Consider the following 18,738-nt stretch of genomic DNA (forward strand, 5'->3'; position numbering starts at 1 on the left):
CATCAATTATTAGGTTATCACTTATTTACAAATCACAGAAAACTCCAATGTGCCCTGGTGGTCTAGATTGTTGTAGAATCCTAAAATTGCAACACTTGCAATTTCGACTGCATTTGGGTCTTCATGATGGCGGCGCAATGTTGAACCTAAATGGAGACCCTGAAACCTGTTTACAACACCAAAAAACTGCATTTTTCTGCACCTTGGCATGATCCCTCCTTGCACCCTGCTGTCCCGGGAGGTGGGACCATGGCACCCAGCGCCCTAGTCCCTAGCCCTATTTTGGGCCTGGTCTCCTTTTGGGCATCGGGTCTTGAATTTTGCAAATTGGAAAATATTGTTTCTAGGTCGGCCTAAGGTCAAGAAAATCAGTCTCTCAACCCTAATTTTACAAGTATATAAACTACTTTTCCTCTCTTAGAAAGGGAGGAAGAAAATAAGCAAGAGCAAGATGCGGAAGCGATATTCAAACATTCAAACATTCAAGCATTCAAGTATTCCTTCAAGCAATTGAGCATTCTAAGTCTCCATTCAAGGCTAGGTGTTGCATTCAAGACAAGGATTCAACCATTGAAGAGGAGATCACTTACAACACATAACACATAACATACATTACACCTTCGCATGTAAGAATACAAACATTCTTACAACAAGGTATCAGTACTTGTTTACATTACAAACATTTACATTTACAGCATTCTCATTTCTTGGTTAATTCCAAAACCAGGGTTTGACCTAAAGGCAAACCCCTAATCTCTAACCCCCCAATCATCCTCTCTTTTCTGTGTGTAGGTTGCAGGTACGTGGCTGTAATTGAAGATCTGGAATCCTTGTGCAGAGATGAACAAGTCCCCCTTCATTTTGCGGATTTTTTGGAGGACCGTGTGCATGCCGGGCGCCATCGTCCCATCAACTTTCGCTCAAATTTGCAGAACAGCATTGTCTCGACATTTTACTGCTAATTCCAGGTCCGCAGCTTCATCCCGTATCCCGATCTCTGTTTATAAGCGAATCTTTCTTACTTTACATGTACTCCTAGTTCAATCTTTCTATCTACATTCTTTACAAAAGAGGGTATCCTTGATGTCTCAACCCTTGAAACTCATTTAGAATCCATTCCTGCATTGTGTGGGATTGGATCTTGTGGGTTTCAATCCCTCTTTTGAATGTAAAGTCTCTCCTAAGTGAAAACCATCAACCCTAGTAACCTCCCTTCTCTCTCTTTGGAGTTGGGGAGGGGAGAACAACTAGGGTTTGATTTTTCTGCTTTACATTTTGGTGAACCCGACGTGAACATCCTCATTCTGATTATTCATGGTTAGATCTAAAAAATTTTGTTTCCTTAATTTCCATGTTTGATCTTTTGCAAATTTTAGAGGTTAATTGCATAAAAACCCTAAAATTTTCTTTTTAGTAATTAAACTTGTGGAATGTTTAATTGTTAATGCTTGTTTTAGATTTACCCTTCTATTGCAAATTGTCAATTCATATTTGTGCTTCAATTCTAAAAATTAAGTGGTTAAATGTCAAAACCCTAATTTTTAAAACCTTCTTGATTCAACCTTTGACTGATAATTTCACTGATCAAAACACCTCCAAATCGGCTGTAATTTTGGATTCCGCAACAAAATCACAATATCTTTCATCCCTGAAAATTTGGAAAAAAGTTGCGAGGACCGTGTGCACCCCGAGCGCCATCATCCCCAACATTTTTTCCAAAATTTCGGGAGCTAGATCTTACTGTATTTTTCTACTAAAATCCAGAATTTTGGCTGATTTTATCAATTTTAACACTTTCAAAATTAAAGTCAAAGTTGGTCTAGCGATTGCTTGGATTGAGGCTTCTAATCATTCAAAAATCATTGAAATTGAAATTCATATCAAAATTGTGTTTCTTACAGTCCTAAATCTGAAAAGTGTGTTGGCATTCATTCGAAATTTCAGTGCTTTATTCAAATTTTTGCAGTTTGTGAATTTTGAAATTAAGTGTTTAATTGCAACAACCTTGATTTCCACTTTCAAAATTGAATTTTGCGTGAAATTGAGTCAATTTTTAAAATTTCAAAACTTGCATTGCTTTTAGTATTCCCTCTAAAATCATAAAATTCAAAATTTCAGTTTCCCCCTCTTTTTCAAAATTCAAATTTTACATTTTTCAACAATCTTGGTAGGGTTCAATTTTGAGATTGCAACTTTAATTTGGCCTATCTATAGATCGTAAAATCACTCAATTTTTTCAGATTAGCTTTAAAATCATCATAACTTTCATCCCTGAAAATTTTGAAAAAAGTTGCGAGGACCGTGTGCACTCCGGTCGCCACGGTCCCGAACATTTTTTTCAAAATTTCGGGAGATTGTCCTGATTGCATTTAACAGCTTAAATCTAGGAGATTGGCTGATTTTATTGAAATTTACTACCTCTAAAATTCAAAATCTTCTCTCTCTCTTTAGTGCATGAGTTTTACAACAATAAGCCCTACTTACACTATTCCCGTTAGATGAAGCCTTAGAATTAAGTCCTTCCAAGGTTTAATTACTGAGGAGATGGAACCTAATTTGAATGGCCTATTTAACGAGGACATGGGTAATTCTTCTAATCCTCTTAATGATGAAGAAGCTCTCCATGAGGTTTCTGTAGAACAACTTTCAAAATTGGATAACCAATTTGATGATTTTTGACAATGGATGTCTCAAGAATACCCTGATAGTGAAGCTCTTTCATTAATTGAGGGTCTAAAACGTATGGTTCAAAGTGATAAGAATGGAATTGATATTTTGTGTGGTATTGCACACATTGTGGATTCGAATGTGATGCCTATGAAGAGTTGTGCCAAAACTTTAGGTTATACACAACCTCCTACTCAAGTTAATCGTTCTATTCCTTTGACAACTCCTATTGCTAGTATACCTACTTTTACATCAAACATAATGACTACTTCAATACAAGACATTCCTCCTATGATCACCAGTCATGGGGGCAATCCCTCTTCTTCAATCAACCCTCTTCCTTCATTCAATCTGACTTCTTCATCCATTCCTTCAATGAGTGTTCCTATTATATCACCACAAATGAACATGACGCAAGGGGGCAATTCGTTTAATCATTCCATTCCTCCTTGTAGTGTTCCTCCTTTCCAATCATCTCCTATGACTAACTATCATAGTGTCCCACCACCTTACTCTCAATCAATACCTTCTTTCAATAACATAATACCTCCATCAAAATCTAACACGCCTAATATGAACTCTTCGACTGAAGCGACCATTAACAATCTTGCACAAACTGTCTCTTCTTTACAGCAACAAATTGCCTCTATGAATCAATCTAAGTTTAGTGTGCCCACATTTGATGTTGTGAGCCCACTTTCTCTTGACATTGTTCGAGCTATCCCCCCTGAACATGTTGAAATTCCGCATTTGGAGCTTTATAATGGTAAGGGTGATCCTTTAACACATGTTAAGACCTTTCAAACAATATGTACCAATTTTGCTTATGACCAAAGGTTGCTTGCAAAACTATTTACTAGAACATTAAGAGATAAAGCCCTACAATGGTATTTCTCATTGCCTTCTTATTCTATTTCTTCTTTTGAACAACTTGCAAATGCTTTTATTCAACAATTTCAAAACAATATAAGTCCTAAAGTTACTTTGATTGATTTAATGCATTGTAAACAAGGTGTTAAAGAAAAAGTGACTGATTTCATTGGTAGATATAAGCATTTGTATGCTCAAATTTCTTTTCCAGTACCTGACAATGACATTCAAAGAATCTTTATTTCTAATTTACAAAAAGATATTAGAGAAAAACTTCTATTTTCTGAGTTTACTTCTTTCCAACAGTTGTGCGCAACTCTTCACAATTATCAACTGACTGTGAGTCAAATGGAACAAGCAAATCCTATGGCTCCGAGTGATAAGGGTGATAGTAGTCAACAACCATTTGGGAAGTTTAAAATGAACAAAGAGTCCATTAAATTCAATGAAAACATCATCAACAACAATGTGAATGCAACATCAGGTGTGCCTCCTATTTCTAAGTTTTTCAAGAAAGAAAGAAAGTTTACTCCTTTGAATGAATCATTGCATAGTATTATGAATAAGTTATTGGAACAAAATGTGCTTACTCTTCCTCCTATAAGGAAAATAGATCCTGCAAAGATTAATTCACCCTATTTTGATAACAAATCTTTTTGTCAATTTCATCATCATCCTGGGCATGATACTAAAAAAATGTTTTGCTTTGAAGGGTAAAATTCAAGATTTGATTGATAATAATACTATCTCTGTTTCTAGTGTGAATGATAAAGGCAACACATCTATAGCTCCTCCTAACCAAAATCTTAAGATTTTTACTGATCCATTGCCTTCTCATACCTCTAATGTGATTGATACTAATGATTCCTCTGTCTCACCTGATGATCTTGTGTCTATGACTCCGAATGTGATTAACTTTGTAGAGCAGCAGAAAATCCCTAAAGAACCTTCCATCACCTTTGATTCCAGTGAAACTATCAGGGCACCTGATGGTCCTTTATATATAGTTGCAAAAGTCAAGAATACACCTTGTCGTGGAGTGCTTATTGATCCTTCTTGTATGATTAATGTCATTACTGAAGAATTTCTTTTTACTTTGCAATTGAATCAAGTGATCTATGATGAAAAAAATGTGGTTGTGAAACTATTTGATGCATTTTCTTCTCCTGCAATTGGTTCTATTACATTACCTATTGAGGTTCATAACAAATCCCTTGATGTGAGCTTTGCTATTATTCCATTGTCCAAACAATTTTGTGTGAAGCTAGGCTATCCTTGGCTATCTTCCATGAAAGCTATTGCTTCTCCTATTCACAAGTGTTTGAAATTTCCCCATAATGGTGAAGTTGTTACTGTCAATCATAGCCTCTTTAAACCAACTGAAAGAACCTCTAGCGTTCCTATTGATCACTTTTGGCCTAAACAATTCCAATCTCTTCCTCCGCGAAGTGATCATCTTTTCAAATCTTATCAAAGGTGGAAAAAAGATATGATCCTATCTCTAAGTGAACCTAGAACACCCAAACTTGATATTCCTATCATTCTTGAGAAGGAAGTTCTTCCTTTGAAAGATAAAACCAATGTCTTTCCTCAAGAAAATTCCCAACCCATCCCTATGAATGTGACTATGCCTATATCTAATAAACTTTCTAAAAGTAGACCTACACCTCCTCGTCATGATGGACTTGGTCTCCTTCCTAAACCAAATATTCCTCCCTTATATGGAACAGTTCCTCCTCCTTCCTCTTATGGAGAGAAGAGACCTTCCTCTTCTCCTATTATTCAACCTAAGAGACCACAACCTAAACACCCAAGTGAAAAGGATGAGAACATTCCTCCTCCTCAATCTTCTCAACTTCCTACTAAGATTAGACGAAATCATTCTACACGTGAACGCCAACGAAAGCGTCGTCTTAGAGCTCAGGTAGCTGCTTCTCAAACTTTGCAATCCCCAAAAACACCTTCAGCCAATATTATTCCATTTTCTCCTCAGCCGAAGATTGAGCCAAAATCTCCTAAACATAATATGCATGATGGTCTTGATCCTGTGTGAGTTAAAGATCCTATTTTTATATATCTTGATGATGATATAGATGAAAATGTTATTCATGATGAAAATGTTACTCCTGTTCATTTTGATAGTGAATATGAATATGTTGATGTTGATAGCCATTTATCTAACGAATTTTATAAAGCACTTATCCTAGCTCCTAGACAAGAACAACATGGCTCGGAACATGAACATAGCCCTTGTTTGGATCTTGTGATAGCTCCATCTGTTGTGTTGGATGTTCCTCCTCTAGCATGTTTCCTACCTTCCCGAAATATTGATCAGCAAGATTGAGGGGTAGATGACGTGCTAGACTAGTTTCATTAGCATAGCAGACTCTCTCCTCCTCTCTTGATCTCTTTTGTTACTTCTTCTATGTGTTATTCTCATTCTTCTATTTGTTTTCCTTAGTGTTGTCTACTTGAGGACGATGCAAAGCATTGAGATCTCTTTTGGTCTCTCTCATGTTGACTCAAAAGACACATGTGTTCCCTTCTTCTAGGTGACCTTCCTTGATTGGGGAATGAAGAACAATTATGCATACATACATATGATATACATGAATTATCATACAGCATACTGACCCCGAGGAAAGCGAAGTCACCTCGTGCTTTGTGTTTTGTGTCTATTAGCCTTGGGCTTATCTCACACTTGGGGGCTAAATCCTTGTGATAACGTGCTCCTTTCTCATTTCTTATATGTATCACTACCTTAAAGAAATCACCCCCGATGAGGCGTGTGCGAACACTTTAACGTAGGGGGGCATACACCCCGTTCATATCTCTCCAAGATACTTGAAAATTTCTTGGCAAATTTAGCCTTGCCTTGAAAATTTTTGATATCTTTCTTGCATGACTCATAGTGAGGCAACCTTACTACTGATAGTCATGGTTCTCCCTCATGATCTTCCCTTTTACTTTGTCAATCAAAGTCATAAGATCCTTAGTCCACTGGGGGCTTGGTGTATCTTGCCTCCTTGACGTGGTGAAAGTTTTTCAATGTTGTTTCCTTGTACTTTAACGGAAGTATGGGCGTACGCTTATACTCCCGCTAAAGTGGGGGCTAAATGTAGCATCCTAAAATTGTGACACTTGCAATTTCGACTGCATTTGGGTCTTCACGATGGTGGCGCAACGTTGAACCTGAATGGAGACCCCGAAACCTGTTTACAACACCAAAAACTACATTTTTCTGCACCTTGGCATGATCCCTCCTTGCACCTTGCTGTCCCGGGAGGTGGGACCATGGTGCCCAGTGCCCTAGTCCTTCAGGACTAGGGCGCCCAGTGCCCTAGTCCCCCAGAACCATGGCGCCCAGCGCCCTGGTCCCTGCCCCTATTTTGGGCCCGGTCTCCTTTTGAGCATTAGGTCTTGAAGTTTGCAAATTGGAAAATATTATTTCTAGGTCGGCCTAAGGTTGGGAAAATCAGTCTCTCAACCCTAATTGACAAGTATATAAACTACTTTTCCTATCCTAGAAAGGGAGGAAGAAAATAAGCAAGAGCAAGACGCGGAAGCGATATTCAAACATTCAAACATTCAAGCATTCAAGTATTCCTTCAAGCAATTGAGCATTCTAAGTCTCCATTCAAGGCTAGGTGTTGCATTCAAGACAAGGATTCAACCATTGAAGAGGAGATCACTTACAACACATAACACATAACATACATTACACCTTCGCATGTAAGAATACAAACATTCTTACAACAAGGTATCAGTACTTGTTTACATTACAAACATTTATGTTTACAACATTCTCATTTCTTGGTTAATTCCAAAACTGGGGTTTGACCTAAAGGCAAACCCCTAATCCCTAACCCCCCAATCATCCTCTCTTTTCTATGTGTAGGTTGCAGGTACGTGGCTATAATTGAAGATCTGGAATCCTTGTGCAGAGACGAACAGGTCCCCCTTCGTTTCGCGGATTTTTCGAAGGACCGTGTGCACGCCGGGCGCCATCGTCCTGTCAACTTTCGCTCAAATTTGCAGAACAGCATTGTCTTGACATTTTACTGTTAATTCTAGGTCCACAGCTTCATCCCGTATCCCTATCTCTATTTATAAGCGAATCTTTCTTACTTTACATGTACTCCTAGTTCAATCTTTCTATTTACATTCTTTACAAAAGAGGGTATCCTTGATGTCTCAACCCTTGAAACTCATTTAGAATCCATTCCTGCATTGTGTGGGATTGGATCTTGTGGGTTTCAACCCCTCTTTTGAATGTAAAGTCTCTCCTAAGTGAAAACCATCAACCCTAGTAACCTCCCTTCTCTCTCCTTGGAGTTGGGGAGGGGAGAACAACTAGGGTTCAATTTTTCCACTTTACAATTGCATGCATCCTTACAAGGAACCTCATGCATGTCATGCCCAAAATTTAGGACAAAAACGGAACAAATTTTTTTTTAAAATACTAATTTAATTAACAAGTTCACTCACACGACAAGCGTTATAGAAATTTCCATAATTAAATTCGAGCTAGTTCTGAGATGAACCAAGCATCGATAGATTTGTTAAATATTATTTGCGGAAAACTAACTGGTTTAATTTATCTCCACGAGATACCTAGACTTTGGGTTTATTAAATTAATCAAGCTAAAGAAATAGGAGAGGAATAATTAATTTAATCTCCAATATGACTATATAGTCTAATCAATCATTTTTAAATTTCTCTTTATTACTTACTCCAAATTGTAACCAGAATTATATAAATATGTATATATATATATATATACATATATATATATTTATAATTTAAATACTTACTCCAACATATGACCAGAGTTATATATATATATATATATACCCATATAAATATATATATAGATACATAATATATTTACATATATTTATATATTTTAATTCCTTTTCAAAAACACAATAACTTTCTAAGATAATAATCAATATTTCCCCAACCCTAATTAGGGTTCTATTTTCTCATATATATATTTTCAAATCTAATTACCATATTATTTTTAAAATCCATTTGCCCTAGCCCCACCCGGGCTAGGGTTTAATCCATATCTTTTTTAACAGAAATTTTTTTTTGTTGGGCCGAAGATCCCAAGGTGGCCATGTTTTTCTTTTTGTTGCAGGTTACGGAAGTGGAGGCGGGGAGGGCCGTGGCGCCACTGTGTGGGCGCACAGTGGGCACCACGGCACCACTGTGTGTCCACACCGTGGGCGCCGCTAGCGGCTCCCCACTGTGTGGCCACACAGTGGTGGCCGCGGCCGTCCACTGTGTGTCCACACAGTGGGAGCCGAAGCGGCTCCACTGTGTGTGCACACAGTGGGCGCCGCGCAGCCCTCACTGTGCGTACACACAGTGGGGTCCGTGTGGACCCAAAAACAATTCCCCTTTTTTAACAAATTTTTTTTTTTTTTTAAAATATAATATATATAAATATATATATATATATAAATATATATATATATATATAAATATATATATATATAAATATATATATATATAAATATATATTTATATATATATATATATATATATATATATTTATATTTATATAAATTTATAACCATAGTTAAAAAGGGTGAAAATATTTCAATATATATATATATATATATATATATTTTTAAAAAGAGATTTACATGCAAAAATTTTAAACTAATATGACAAAGGGAAAAGCATTAAGTTAATTCAGGAATATATATATATATATATATATATATATATATATATATATATATATATATATATATATATATATATATATATATATATATATATATATATATATATATATACAATTTATATATATATACATATATATATATGAGAAGCTCTTTAATCAACTCTAACTAAAAATACAATTTAGAAATACATTTTAAGAAATACAATATACTCACTAGAATAAAAAGATTCATTGATTTTTCCTCAAATAAAATATTTACATAAAACATCTTTTTTCTTTAAAATACTTAAGATCTTTTAGCATAAATAAACTCCTGTTTTGCCACAAGTAAAATATAGATAAAATTTAAATGAAATCTTTTTTTTTTTTTTTTCCATAATACAAAGAAGCTTTTGCATGCAACTCAAAATAACTTTTCTTTTACTAAAAACCAGAAGTAGAAATAAAACAAGCTTTTCTTTTTCTTTCTTTAACAGCTCTAAGATATTCTACCAATTTACAGGATGGTTCTTGAATAGCCACAACAGTAAAACTTCAAGTCTATTTTCAATAATTACAACTTGCTTCTCTTTTCTATGAATGAGGCATACTTCTATAACAAATTTAAACAAATATCTGCAACTGGATTCAAGTATCTTCAATAATAATCTTCTATATCTTTTTCATGGATCCTATTCTCTTTCTCCTGACTTTCCTGCATAATAGATAAACACAATATGACCACGGAGTGCTCACCTCCCAGCCTAGGCTAACTGGTAGCCACCCCCGAGCTCAGAGAACCAATTCCTAGACGGGTAACAAATAGGAAAACACATAGAAAGCAATGCATACAGATATTCGAGACACATTCCCAACTTGGCTTTCACAGCACCACACTTTGGTGATGAACATTTTTGAAGGGTGGTAGTGGACCAATTCCTTGAGGAGAACTGCAAGTATGAAATAAACAAGAAGCCACCTCATGGCACAATAATAATATCAAGAATCTCAACCCCTTATTCCTTATGCCCCCTAAAGGCATTCTAGCCTTATATCCCTCCTTATGACCCCCATTGCACAAACAGGCCATGCAGCAAGGGTCACACAAAGATCCCTTGTGATCCCTCTCAAAGAGAGTCTCTCACTCGAGGGTTGTCACTACTACCACCCTCAAGATCCTCTTCTCTCCCAAGAGTAAGAGATCTTGAGAAAACTCCCAAATCACAACAATTCATAAAGCAAAAATACCAAAAGATTTTCTAACACAAACTTTCAAGAACACAGATTTCTTACACCAACAACTTCTAGACATAAACAAGAAGAAGACATTAAAATGAATAACTGAAACCAACCTTAATCTGCCCAAAGATTTTATGATATTTGATGAAGAGCTGCCCAATCCACAAATCTTTTTCCTTCTACCCTTAATCAATTTTTCTATTCAATTACATTATTTTCTTTTCAAATTTTCTTCTGTCTCCAAAAATGGAGAGTGGGTGATTACCCTTCAATTCCCAAAAATCTTGCTTAAGAAGCTCATTCTCTGAGTTCTCACAAGTTTCCAAAACTAAAAGGGAAAGAAAGCAAAAATGCAAAAAGACTCCCATTCCAAAAGGAAAAATCTTGATTAGATTTAACTTCCAATTTTCAATTTTCGCTCAACTCAAAAAAGCCAAATTTTAAAGCGTTAAAAAGATCATTATAAAGTAGAAACTTGCCTAAAATTACCCCTAACCCCTAGGTATACCTTATGGGCTTTAGGAAACCCTATTAAACTACCCCTAGGTGTTCATTTAACCCATTTTAAACCCCTCTGAAGTTTATTTTCGGGTCAAACATAAGTTGACCACCCCAAATATTATATTCCCAAAGTATTTATGACAACACATTATTTTATTTAAGAAAAACTATAATTAAACACTTTCCCACCAAGAGACAAAATAAAACATTTAAATTTAAATCCACACATGTCAAGTGACACAAATAAAACATGAAATTGTCTCTTGTGGTTTTTACACAATAAATTTAAATCACACTTAACACTCATGCAACATATACTGTTACGAATAAAATACAACACAAACGGGGTGTTGTCTCTCTAAATAGATAAACCCTGGCTTACGAACATACATAAGTCTAGGTTTGATTCTCCGTAATTTTCCATGGTCACATGGTAAATTTCCTGCGCATCTCAATTTACACATTAGTACTTCCAAATATCCATATATGATATAATTCAATAATAATACACATCATTACTTGCATACAATTTTCATCTGCACAGATTGAATACATCTTTTTATCAAGCAAATTCACATAAGCAATTTCATCCCAATTCACACAAACTAACCATACATCATAGTTCTATATTCAAAGAAAGTCCCGCAACTTCAAATAACGACATCTATCATTGCAATATCATTCTATCTAACAATCATGTAGTGTTCTATCTCATAAAGCATGTAAGTAAATCATCAAATCATAGCAATGTTAACCAAATCCTGAAATCATATAAGTTCTAAGTCTCAAAATGCATCGAAATAAAGTATCCATAATAGTCTAAGTATAAAATCCACTGAATGTCAGGCTGAGTCGAGGTGAGGCCTCACATTGCAAGCCTATCTCTTGTGACCCCGGTTATCACAAGGAAGCCCACTCCTCCTAACATGGCCCAACAATAAATCACAAGAGGCTCTACCAACATAATTACATGAAAATAATACTTAATGTAGCCAACAACTTGCACACATACTCTTACAACATAAATAAGGCCACAACAACATATACAACATCAATATAGAAAAATGAGCCTCTTAGCTAGCAATAACAAAGACATATCAAGCCATCAAATGCTGCCATCAAGTAAAGAATAACATCACAGCAAGGCCTACTCACATGCAGGTCCAAAAATAGCATAGAAATCAACTCAATCATCCATGGCCTATCCACATGGAAGACAGTCTAAAGTACTCACAATGCATAGAGAAACAAATATACTCAAAACCATCAAAACTGATCAAACCCAAAATTGGGAAATATTAGCAAACCCTAAATAAAGCCTCTGGTACAAAAATCAATTCAGAAAATACTCCAAAACTAGGAAAATGCAAAACACAGACAGGTTAGCACTTTTTCCCCGTAGGACAACACTTCTGCCAAAAAGAATAGTGCAAATGCAACACAGAACAACACTTTTGCCTTCCAGAAATGTGCATATGCATTCTGAAACAACACTTATGTTTCCAGATTCATGCTTATGCATCCTAAAATAGCAATTATGTAGTGCAGAGCAATGCAAATGAAATACAGAACAACACAAATGCAATACAGAACAACGCTTTTGCAGAAACAACACTTTTGCACAAAACTTACGGAAATCTCAGATAACTTTTAGGTAAAATAATTAAATACAAACTTAACGAAAAGGCTCGAAAAACATATGAAAGGAAATGCCTAGAAATAAGGAATACTTGGGTACAAACACAATAAAATAACTCAACCTATAAACCAAGATTTAAACAAATAACTTCAAAATGATTTCTCACAGAGCCATGAAATGCATACATGGGAAAACCAAAATAAATATCTCCCAACAACTATATAAAAACTCTCATAACATAAAGTTTCCTTCCCAAATATTTCCTTCAACAATATTAAAACTATAGAATGAATAATATTTCAACCCAATACCCAAAAACACTACAGACACAATGCATACACAGAGAAGCCATTGAAAACCAAAATGCAAACTGAAGAACTCCAACCTGCAACTTTGAAGTAATAGAAATGAAGTTGAAGAAGAGATCCCACAAGCCAAACCAAATCCAATCTAAGCTCCAGCCAAAACCAAGAGAGAAGAAAACCAAAACGAACAAAGAAGCTTGCTGAAATTTTTTCCAGAGGAGGAAAAATCAACCCGAAAATCTTCACGGGAAAGAAAATAAAAAGCAACAATAATCCAAAACCCTAGCCCCAATTTCGGCCAATCAAAATATTCCATTTTGGAGTATATTTTACCAACCCACCATATAATATAATTTATTCACCCATTTTGAATTTAACCAATGAGAGTGAAGGGCAGGTAAAGTAAATAAAATATACTTGTCCAGCTAAGTGGGATTGTTTTTATTTCTTTATTTAATTTAATGTGTTCATACACCCCACTTAGGAATAAAAGTCAAAATATTAAATAAATATAAGCTATAAATAAATAAGCCAAATGGGGATTAAAATCAAATAAACCAAAAGCTAATAAAATAAATTAAAGAACCGAATAAATGTAAGATGTCAAATAAATATCAAACCATAGAAGGTCAAATAAATAATTAAATAATCAAATACCATTAAAGATTAAATCACAAATATTAAATAAATATTAGACATCAATAAAGCTCATCAATTATAAAATAATCATAAAATCAATAAACGTTAATTATCAAATAAATATAAATACCAAATAATTAAATATTCAAAACTTATAAATTAAGTACATGAAAATGAACATTACCAAATATAAAACTACACATCAAGAGCCACATAATTACTCTAACATAAACAAGTAAATCAACCAGCATAAACTGAACTCACAATACCAAAAAAGAAATCTTACTAACTGACATGGTGAATTATGCCAAGACACTGACTACTTATGGTGAACAACTTAGACCTAGAGTATGTGAGGAGAAACTCATGCTATCTCCGAACCACATAAGCCATTGGAACTAAGACATGCTTAGGCTTGTGAAGCCAGGTGGAGTCGATGTTTGGTACTTGCAAAATCTTGCAGCCACAAAATGACAATACCACATATACATATACACATCTAGAACAAGAAAGTGATAGAGAAACACGATGATACATCTTGCTAGCAATGAGTGATGTGGAATCATCTCTATCACGAAGACAATCAAACAATAATCAAACACATCTCATAAACATCTTATCATATGTAATCATGAAGTAGGGTTAGCGTAATCATAATCATCATCAAAACCATGATAAATCTAATCTATCAATAATCCATCACATAGTGAGCATATAAAATCCATCAAGTACAGATATCATCAAATCACATGATCAACCATGATAGTACCAACATCCTTATAGATAATAAAAATAGCATGTGTCCAATAGCATCTAACATCAATCATAAGTCACTGAAGTACGTGAGTAATCATCATCCAAATCATCAAAATATAGTCTAGATAAGTCTATCAAACATAATATAAAAGTCAACTCTAGTCAAAATAAATCGAATCAAGGGTGGACACTACATGGCATCAAACCGATAGAGACTAATAGAAAAATATTTTTCTGGATTTGATAAAGGAAAGCTACTTCTTAGGGGGAGTAGTTGGTTGTATGTTAAGATCCTTGATTCTTAAATTCTTTGGCATTTGATGTCAAAGGGGGAGAGATGTATTTTGGTTTTGGTTTCTGCTTTGACACAGAACTTTGTATTGATCTATTTTGGGAGATTGTTGGTTTATTGGTTTTTGGCATTCTGTTTTTGGCACTTAGATGTTTTTCCATCTAGTGTTGCCATCAATTCCAAAGGGGGAGATTGTTGGTATTATAGATGACTTCATCATGTGTTGCATTGGTTTTGTCATTGATGTCAACACTTATCTTCTTGGAGGTCTACATTGTTGATTTGACACTATGGTTATATTAGTTTATTGATGAAGTGGCTCATGACATGGTTAGTGGCTTATGCACAGTCACCGGTATATGCTTCTCGATAGGTTATATTGTTCACCGGCAGTGATGATAACTTGTTATCATTTGGAGATCATTTGGTTATGCCGAATACATGGATTGGATGTTTGGATTTGGTGTTTTTCTTGTTGGTCTAATCGGGTTGACAAATTTTCCTTTACCAAAAGATAGGTCTAGGTTATGAATCGGTACATGATATCTATTCCAGATCAGCACGACACGTCTTGGAAATGGTTTATTGACTGGATAATCTGGTAAATGTATTAAGTTGACATATTGTATCACATCAAGACTTATTTTTAATTGATTTGATTTTAATATCTTTAGTGAGCCGACCTCATGTATAGGTCTTAGGTTTTGTATAAATGATTGTAAGATCTTATTGAAGATCGATCATGATGATTGTGTGTGAATATTGAAGAGAAAAAATAAGCAGATCCTTGTGTGAATCACACATAAATTATCTAAAGGTTGAAGGAAGGTTATGAAGGTCTTTGACACTCATGTTCAGAGCTTAAACCGGTACTAAATCTAGCATTGCAGATGCTATTTTGAGGCAGTACATTGTTATTGGATTTAACCATCCAATTGTAGTTAGTGTGACTCATATTTTGTGATTGAGTAGTGAGCTCTAGGTGGTTGGCCTTTCGGCATGTGCAGACCCCATTTGTATACACTTACTATTTGCAGTAGTATCATCTGATTGTGAGCAAGGTTTCCAACCATGGTTTTTCCCCTTACAGGGTTTCCATATCAAAATCTTTGTGTCATGTGTTATAGATGTTGTTTCTCTTTATGTTTCATGTATTAAGTCATACCAGTACTGCTATAATTGTTAATCTATCTTACCAACATTTAAATTTGGTTTACTGGCACTAAGTTTCAAGTTGGATTAATTTTCTTTGGTTTATAATTTATTGACAACTAGTTGACAACTGATTCACCCCCCTCTTAGTCGTCCTTCCTAGTTCCTAACATAATACATTCAACACTACCAACTTTCTCAAGTCATATTGCCAAGAACTTGAAAATGGGGATTTTGAATTTATTTGTTTATACCACAATTTGAATATTTCTACCCCAGTCATCAGTAGCCTAGCATCTGGAATGTGGTATGATTTATCAATTAACCCTTCTCCTAGGGTTTTGCCCTGAACAAGTCTCTGCCCTTGATAGCTATCATTGGTTGAGGGCTTTAATTGATCGAGAAAATCATCAAAAAGGATTCTCTTCAGATATTCTATTTGTTCTGAGTGGTTTCGTAGGGTATCCATCTTACTAGACTAGAGTTTATTATCAATGACCTAGAGAGGGAAGAATAAAACTAGGGCTTAACACAAGAATATCAACTACAACATAGAAATGTGCAAATTATTACTCTTTTATGCTAGATTCTAAACCCTAAAACAATTTACAATCTTTTCCTTACAATTTTCACACAATTTGCACTTCAACCGCTTTGAAAACATAGAAGAAATATTGAGCAAATTATGACTTTGTATGCCCCAAATGAATCCTAATTTTGTACTGCAAGAACTCATTCCAATCTTCTCCATCTCAAGAATCACCTTCCAATCACCTCTGAATTCCTTTGTGAGTCGAAAATGGCTCTAAAAATATTTTTATTATCATTTCTAGAACAAAGAGTCACCATCCTATCCGCCATTACTTCTCGCGTGAGAAAATAAACAACTCCAATTTGCATTTGAATTAAGTTTGAAACAAGACCGTTGATCTTCTCCATGTTGGTGCATTGCATGATATACATTGGTCAATTTGATATTGACCATCATATGTGGTAAGTGGACCCATCAAGGGTATGACGTAGCACCTCCAACTCATTGTCCACTTCATCTCAGTCAATGACCATCTCACCACAGTCCATGGTCCCAAAATAACCTTACCTCAGCCTGCCTTGGACACGTGGCATCATCTCACAATTCTACAATAATTAACCTCCTCGCATCTTTGACCACGAGGTCATGAGAACCATCCGATTTTCTCAAGCTTTATCCTTCGGCCATGGTACCTACCAACCTTAGCTGCTTAACCATCGAGCACCTTTTTGACTTGATTAAAATATCACCATTCATTAATTACATGTGCAGATTGATGAACCTTTAGTAGCTTGACCTTTATCGTAAAGACACCGAAAAAATATTAAAACTCAGACTTAGGAAAAATTAATGCACCCGCTAATAAAGTTTTAAAAGCGACCTGCCTAGGATGATTGGGGAAGGCATAACCTTAGGAAATAAATGGGGGACCCACCCACAAGGCTAAAAAGCAAGTGTGCACTAGACTTAGGGAAATAATAAGGGGCAACCAAATACACTACTGCCTTAGGGAAAGATATGGCCCCTCCAATGACAACATGACCCTCAACTTTAAGTGAAAAAAGGTAATGCAAAATTAAAACAGGTTTAGGGGTTTTATCAAAGACTTAATAAAAAATGCATGAAACCCTAAACCCTAAGCTTGAAATATAGGACAGAGAGCCAAATAAATTTAAAATGACCAATATTTTGACTAAGGTATGAAGATTTTTTGCAGTCTTTTTTAGGACTATTAGAAGGCAAGGATCTCAATACCTTAGCAACAATCTCATCTTCCTCAAGAGTTCCATCGACACATATGATGTTCATAACAAGTTCATTCACTTTATCCATAAAGGAAGTTATGTTATCATCTTCTCCCATCTATAATGACTCATATTTTCTCTTTAGACTCTACAATTTAGCAACTTTAACTTGTGCATCTCCTTCATACAAGACCTCTATCTTTTTCCATATCTCATGTGCAATCTGAAATCCCATCACATTAGTCATCTCTGAATCGGTCAAAGCACTTAGCAATGCTTCCTTAGCCTTTATGTTATAAACATTCTCTATAATCATCCAATAATCTTCACCAAGACACTTATAGTAAAATTGTACCACAAGCCACGATAATAGAAGAATAGAAAGCCATGAAACATGAAATAGTAAAAGGGAATCAAATGAACTTCCATCCGGTCCTTCTAGAAAGTATAATTATTTCCATAAATCTAGGACTCTCCTTCTTAAACACATAAGCCACCATCCTAGATCTCCTCAAGCGGTTAAGCTTCTTTCGAAGGATCTAGCTTTGATACTACTTGTTGGAAAAAACAAGAAGAAAACCTAAGAGGGTGGGGTGAATCAATTTTCACTAGAGTAATTCAATTAAGCACAATCTTAGATCTAATCAATAGCAATAGAAAGAAAGATTATAGTAATAACAACAACACACATAACACCAATATTTTTTATGTGGAAAACCCACGGTGGGAATAGGGAAAAACCACAGTGGTAACCTACCCACAATAAGATGATACTATATAGTAGTATGTGTAAATATTACAATGGGTAATGCACATGCATTTAGACATACTGCCTGGAGCTCACTGCTCAAATAACAATGACCCAAAAGGCTCCAACCCTCAGGGAAGGTTCACTACCTTGTGAAAATATTCAGACTACAATCTGGAAAGAATGAATTGCAAAAATAGCATGTGTTAATGCCTTATGACAATTTCGGTTAAGCTCAAATGTCTACCCTTCACCAATCTCTCCTCAACACACCATCTTGAAAGATGAATTCACTTGTTTGCACATACGCCACTCTTTGATAATGCAGACTCAACACCTATCCATCCAATGACATGAATATTTGACACAGACAAGGTAGGGAGATCTAATGAAGGATAGCCCCACCTTGTAGCCTATAGCACAAACACAATGAAAGATACATGTAACCAATTCACACAACATGAGATATAACCGGT

The sequence above is a fragment of the Cryptomeria japonica genome, chromosome 11 (assembly GCF_030272615.1).
Source record: "Cryptomeria japonica chromosome 11, Sugi_1.0, whole genome shotgun sequence".
Taxonomy (NCBI): domain Eukaryota; kingdom Viridiplantae; phylum Streptophyta; class Pinopsida; order Cupressales; family Cupressaceae; genus Cryptomeria; species Cryptomeria japonica.